Source organism: Zea mays, chromosome 1, assembly GCF_902167145.1.
Source record: "Zea mays cultivar B73 chromosome 1, Zm-B73-REFERENCE-NAM-5.0, whole genome shotgun sequence".
Lineage (NCBI taxonomy): Eukaryota > Viridiplantae > Streptophyta > Magnoliopsida > Poales > Poaceae > Zea > Zea mays.
The window spans coordinates 76,999,096-77,006,139 of NC_050096.1; positions in this window are offsets into that span (position 1 = coordinate 76,999,096).

The following is a 7,044-nucleotide window of genomic DNA, read 5'->3' on the forward strand; positions in this document are numbered from 1 at the left end:
CCCTTATGAATGTCGCCGAGGATGGTGTCAACGGGGTGATCTCGTTGTATTGCTTGGTGGACTCTTGGGTGTGGCGGCCTTTGTTCCTCATCCTCCTTGTCTTCCTCATTTGCATCTCCCCCTTGATCAATGCCATCATCTTGAGGTGGCTCATTTGCTTGATCTTCTACTTCATCAACTTGAGCTTCATCCTCAATTTGAGTCGGTGGAGATGCTTGCATTGAGGAGGATGGTTGATCTTGTGCATTTGGAGGCTTTTCGGATTCCTTAGGACACACATCCCCAATGGACATGTTCCTTAGCGCGATGCATGGAGCCTCTTCTTCACCTATCTCATCAAGATCAACTTGCTCTATTTGAGAGCCATTAGTCTCATCAAACACAACGTCACATGAGACTTCAACTAGTCCAGTGGACTTGTTAAAGACTCTATATGCCCTTGTGTTTGAGTCATAACCAAGTAAAAAACCTTCTACAGTTTTAGGAGCAAATTTAGATTTTTTACCTCTTTTAACAAGAATAAAGCATTTGCTACCAAAGACTCTAAAATATGAAATGTTGGGCTTTTTACCGGTTAGGAGTTCATATGATGTCTTTTTGAGGATTCGGTGTAGATATAACCGGTTGATGGCGTAGCAGGCGGTGTTGACCGCCTCTGCCCAAAACCGGTCCGAAGTCTTGTACTCATCAAGCATGGTTCTTGCCATGTCCAATAGAGTTCGATTCTTCCTCTCCACTACACCATTTTGTTGTGGCGTGTAGGGAGAAGAGAACTCATGCTTGATGCCCTCCTCCTCAAGGAAACCTTCAATTTGAGAATTCTTGAACTCCGTCCCGTTATCGCTTCTTATTTTCTTGATCCTTAAGCCGAACTCATTTTGAGCCCTTCTCAAGAATCCTTTTAAGGTCTCTTGGGTTTGAGATTTTTCCTGTAAAAAGAATACCCAAGTGAAGCGAGAATAATCATCCACAATAACTAGACAGTACTTACTCCCGCCGATGCTTATGTAAGCGATCGGGCCGAATAGATCCATGTGGAGTAGCTCAAGCGGCCTGTCGGTTGTCATGACGTTCTTGTGTGGATGATGAGAACCAACTTGCTTCCCTGCTTGGCATGCGCTACAAATCCTGTCTTTCTCAAAATGAACATTTGTTAATCCTAAAATGTGTTCTCCCTTTAGAAGTTTATGAAGATTCTTCATCCCAACATGGGCTAGTCGGCGGTGCCAGAGCCAACCCATGTTAGTCTTAGCAATTAAGCAAGTGTCGAGTTCAGCTCTATCAAAATCTACCAAGTATAGCTGACCTTCTAACACTCCCTTAAATGCTATTGAATCATCACTTCTTCTAAAGACAGTGACACCTATATCAGTGAAAAGACAGTTGTAGCCCATTTGACATAATTGAGATACGGAAAGCAAATTGTAATCTAATGAATCTACAAGAAAAACATTGGAAATAGAATGGTCGGGTGATATAGCAATTTTACCAAGACCTTTGACCAAACCTTGATTTCCATCCCCGAATGTGATGGCTCGTTGGGGATCTTGGTTTTTCTCGTAGGAGGAGAACATCCTTTTCTCCCCTGTCATATGGTTTGTGCACCCGCTGTCGAGTATCCAACTTGAGCCCCCGGATGCATAAACCTACAAAACAATTTTAGTTCTTGACTTTAGGTACCCAAATGGTTTTGGGTCCTTTGGCATTAGACACAAGAACTTTGGGTACCCAAACACAAGTCTTGGAGCCCTTGTGCTTGCCCCCAACATATTTGGCAACTACTTTGCCGGATTTGTTAGTCAACACATAAGATGCATCAAAAGTTTTAAATGAAATGTTATGATCATTTGATGCACTAGGAGTTTTCTTAGGCAACTTAGCACGGGTTGGTTGCCTAGAACTTGATGTCTCACCCTTATACATGAAAGCATGATTAGGGCCAGAGTGAGACTTCCTAGAATGAATTCTCCTAATTTTGCTCTCGGGATAACCGGCAGGGTATAAAATGTAACCCTCGTTATCCTGAGGCATGGGAGCCTTGCCCTTAACAAAATTAGACAATCTTTTAGGAGGAGCACTAGGTTTGATATTGTCTCCCCTTTGGAAGCCAATACCATCCTTGATGCCCGGGCGTCTCCCATTATAAAGCATGCTACGAGCAAATTTAAATTTTTCATTTTCTAAGTTATGCTCGGCAATTTTAGCATCTAGTTTTGCTATATAATCATTTTGTTGTTTAATTAAAGCCATATGATCATGAATAGCATTAATATCAACATCTCTACATCTAGTACAAATAGATACATGCTCAACAATGGATGTAGAGGGTTTGCAAGAATTAAGTTCAACAATCTTAGCATGAAGAATATCATTTTTATCTCTAAGATTGGAAATGGTAGCATTGCAAACATCTAGTTCTTTAGCCTTAGCAATTAAATTTTCATTTTTTACTCTAAGGCTAGCAAGAGAAATGTTTAATTCTTCAATCCTAGCAAGCAAATCATCATTATTATCTCTAGGATTGGGAATTGAAACATTACAAACATGTGAATCAACCTTAGCATTTAAACTAGCATTTTCATGTCTAAGGTTGTCAATCATCTCATGGCAAGTGCTTAGCTCACTAGATAGTTTTTCACATTTCTCAATTTCTAGTGCATAAGCCTTTTTAACCTTAACATGTTTCTTGTTTTCTTTAATTAGACAATCCTCTTGGGAGTCCAAAAGGTCATCCTTTTCATGAATAGCACTAATCAATTCATTTAATTTTTCTTTTTGCTCCATGTTAAGATTGGCAAAGAGAACACACAAATTATCCTCCTCATCACTAGCATTATCGTCACTAGAAGATTCATATTTAGTGGAGGAGTTAGATTTAACCTTCTTCCGTTTGCCGTCCTTTGCCATGAGACACTTGTGGCCGACGTTGGGGAAGAGAAGTCCCTTGGTGACGGCGATGTTGGCGGCGTCCTCGTCGTCGGAGGAGTCGCTTGAGCTTTCGTCGGAATCCCACTCCCGACAAACATGGGCATCGCCGCCCTTCTTCTTGTAGTATCTCTTCTTCTCCTTTCTTCTCCCCTTCTTGTCGTCGCCTCGGTCACTGTCACTAGATACTAGACATTTAGCAATAAAATGACCGGGCTTACCACATTTGTAGCAAACCTTCTTGGAGCGGGACTTGTAGTCTTTCCCCCTCCTTTGTTTGAGGATTTGGCGGAAGCTCTTGATGACGAGCGCCATCTCCTCATTGTCAAGCTTGGAGGCGTCGATTGGTTGCCTACTTGGTGTAGACTCCTCCTTCTTGTCCTCCGTCGCCTTGAATGCGACGGGTTGAGCCTCGGATGTAGATGGATCATCAAGCTCGTTGATCTTCCTCGAGCCTTCGATCATGCAATCAAAACTTACAAAATTCCCGATAACTTCCTCGGGGGTCATTTTAGTATATCTAGGATTACCACGAATTAATTGAACTTGAGTAGGGTTAAGGAAAATAAGTGATCTTAGAATAACCTTAACCACCTCGTGGTCGTCCCACTTTATACTCCCGAGGTTGCGCACTTGGTTCACCAAGGTCTTGAGCCGGTTGTACATGTGTTGTGGCTCTTCCCCTTTGCGAAGCCGGAACCGACCGAGCTCCCCCTCGATCGTTTCCCGCTTGGTGATCTTGGTGAGCTCATCTCCTTCGTGCGCGGTTTTGAGCACATCCCAAACCTCCTTGGCGCTCTTCAACCCTTGCACTTTGTTATACTCCTCTCTACTTAAAGAGGCGAGGAGTATCGTTGTCGCTTGAGAGTTGAAGTGCTCGATTTGGGCCACCTCATCCTCATCATAATCCTTGTCCCCTACGGATGGTACCTGTGCACCAAACTCAACAACATCCCATATACTTTTGTGGAGTGAGGTTAGATGAAATCGCATTAAATCACTCCACCTAGCATAGTCTTCACCATCAAAAGTTGGTGGTTTGCCTAATGGGACGGAAAGTAAAGGTGCATGTTTAGAAATGCGAGGGTAGTGTAGGGGGATCTTACTAAACTTCTTACGCTCTTGGCGTTTAGAAGTTACGGAGGGTGCATCGGAGTCGGAGGTTGATGTTGATGAAGTGTCGGTCTCGTAGTAGACCACCTTCCTCATCCTCTTGTGCTTGTCCCCACTCCGACGCGGCTTGTGGGAAGAAGATTTTTCCTTCTTCTCTTTGTGGTGAGAAGAAGATTTCTTCTCCTTCCCTTTGTTGGAGGAGATCTTCTTCTTCTCCTTCCTCTTGGTGCGGGACTCTTCCGATGAAGTGCTCCCGTGGCTTGTAGTGGGCTTTTCGCCGGTCTCCATCTCCTTCTTGGTGTGATCTCCCGACATCACTTCGAGCGGTTAGGCTCTAATGAAGCACCGGCCTCTGATACCAATTGATAGTCGCCTAGAGGGGGGTGAATAGGGCGAAACTGAAATTCTCAAAAATAATCACAACTACAAGCCGGGTTAGCGTTAGAAATATAAACGAGTCCGCGAGAGAGGAAACAAATCGCAAGCAAATGAAGAGTGTGACACGCGGATTTGTCTCCCCGTTGAGGAGGCCACAAAGGCCGGGTCTCTTTCAACCCTTCCCTCTCTCAATCGGTCCCTTGGACCGAGTGAGCTTCTCTTCTCAAATCACTTGGGAATCAAACTTCCCGCAAGGGCCACCACACAATTGGTGCCTCTTGCCTCAATTACAAGTGAAGGTTTGATCACAAGAAAGAATCAAGAAAGAAGGAAGCAATCCAAGCGCAAGAGCTCGAAAGAACACAAGCAAATCTCTCTCTCTAGTCACTAAGGCGTTGTGTGGAATATGGAGAGGATTTGATCTCTTTGGTGTGTCTAGAATTGAATGCTAGAGCTCTTGTAGTAGTTGGGAAGTAGGAAAACTTGGATGCAATGAATGGTGGGGTGGTTGGGGTATTTATAGCCCCAACCACCAAATGTGGCCGTTGGGAGCCTGTCTGCTCGATGGCGCACCGGACAGTCCGGTGCACACCGGACAGTCCGGTGCCCCCTGCCACGTCATCACTGCCGTTGGATTCTGACCGTAGGAGCTTCTGACTTGTGGGCCCGCCTGGGTGTCCGGTGCACACCGGACAGGTACTGTTTGCTATCCGGTGTGCCAGTATGGGCGCGCCTGACTTCTGCGCGCGCTGCGCGCGCATTTAATGCGCCGCAGGTAGCCGTTGGCGCCGACTAGCCGTTGCTCTGGAGTCGCACCGGACAGTCCGGTGCACACCGGACAGTCCGGTGAATTATAGCGGACTAGCCGTTGGAGTTTTCCGAAGCTGGCGAGTTCCTGAGGCCGCTCCTCCTTGGCGCACCGGACACTGTCCGGTGTACACCGGACAGTCCGGTGAATTATAGCGCGAGTGCCTCTGGAAATTCCCGAAGGTGGCGAGTTTGAGCTGGAGTCCTCTGGTGCACCGGACACTGTCCGGTGTACACCGGACAGTCCGGTGCTCCCAGACCAGAGAGCCTTCGGTTGCCACTTTGCTCCTTTGTTGAATCCAAAACTTGGTCTTTTTATTGGCTGAGTGTGAACCTTTTACACCTGTATAATCTATACACTTGGGCAAACTAGTTAGTCCAATTGTTTGTGTTGGGCAATTCAACCACCAAAATTAATTAGGGACTAGGTGTAAGCCTAATTCCCTTTCAATCATGTGAGGGTCCGAGCCGCTCATGACCGTGAGCACGGCTAGTATACCAGTTTTACACTCTGCAGAGGTTGCGCATCTTTACCCACAAGTCATGTTACCCATCTGCCAAAGGATCGCGACTTCCCATACACCTCTACCGAGGAGGCGAGGCAGGGTAACACTACGAGGCCTTTACAAAGTTCCACTAGCTTCAGAAAACCCGCTACAGTTTATAGGAAGCTCCAATGCAGGAATCCCTTGCAGGACCGCCATCGCAGCAAAATCCTCCCGAGGGCCTCCCTACACTGACCACTCCCCTACTGCCCTTGCCCCTTTCGGGTAAGGTAGTCCTCCACTAGCTTTCCTAATTAATCAGCCAAGGGCGTCCCATTATACCCTTGTGGTAGCACTGTTTTCCCGGGTGGTCGCTCCATGTTCCAATTAACATAATGATCTTATCATGAACGATAAATAACAACGGATAACAAATGTATAATCATGAGTAATGTATCTTCATACCCAAAACCACATAAAGCACTAGCAAGTACTACCCAAAAAGTTCAGTGGTAAACAAGGTATAAAGATAGACAAACTAGGGTAACCTATTGGGTCCCATCAAAATTAACCTATGCAGATCATTATGATTAATCAGAACATGAATAGGTAAAAAGAAGTGATCAAGGGCACAACTTGCCTGGGACTTGAGTTACCGGTACCAGGATGATCTTCAGATGACACGTGTCCTCACGGCTAGTCGTAGCAATACAAACACACATGTTATAGGCACAATTAACATCACACCAAACATAAGAATAAACTACGTAGGAATAATCTACGCGTTGTTACGAGGTCGTGGGATCGAGAACTAGTAAGGTCGGAGTCACAGTTAGAAAGATATGGTTTTCTGAAGATCTACTATATTATAAATTGACTAATATATAGTATATGAGGAAATATATTCTAAAGAACTAATCCAACTTTAATATAGATTATAGCTTGATTAGGGATTACCCTTTTATTCAGAGTACATTTATAGAGAGATTATCCTAGATTAGCAGAGTTAATCTACTAAATATAGATTGAATATTTACCTAATTATAAATATATGAAATATGGTACACATGATGTTGCTACTGCGTAGAGAATATTTTTATGAAGCTAACGCAATTTGAACGGAGCAAAACGGAGCTAAAATGAGTAAGTTATGCACTAAACAAGTTTCTAAGTTTATTTTTATATTAAAAATTCATCTCTGGATTAAGTTAATAATCCCTTTGGACTGACGCTACTATTTCCAGAAAGTACGGGGTCTAATCTGCAGATACTAGGACTCTATAGTAATAACTTTTGTAATACCCTAGAGTGCGGGTTAGTTTACTCAAAGCCTGAG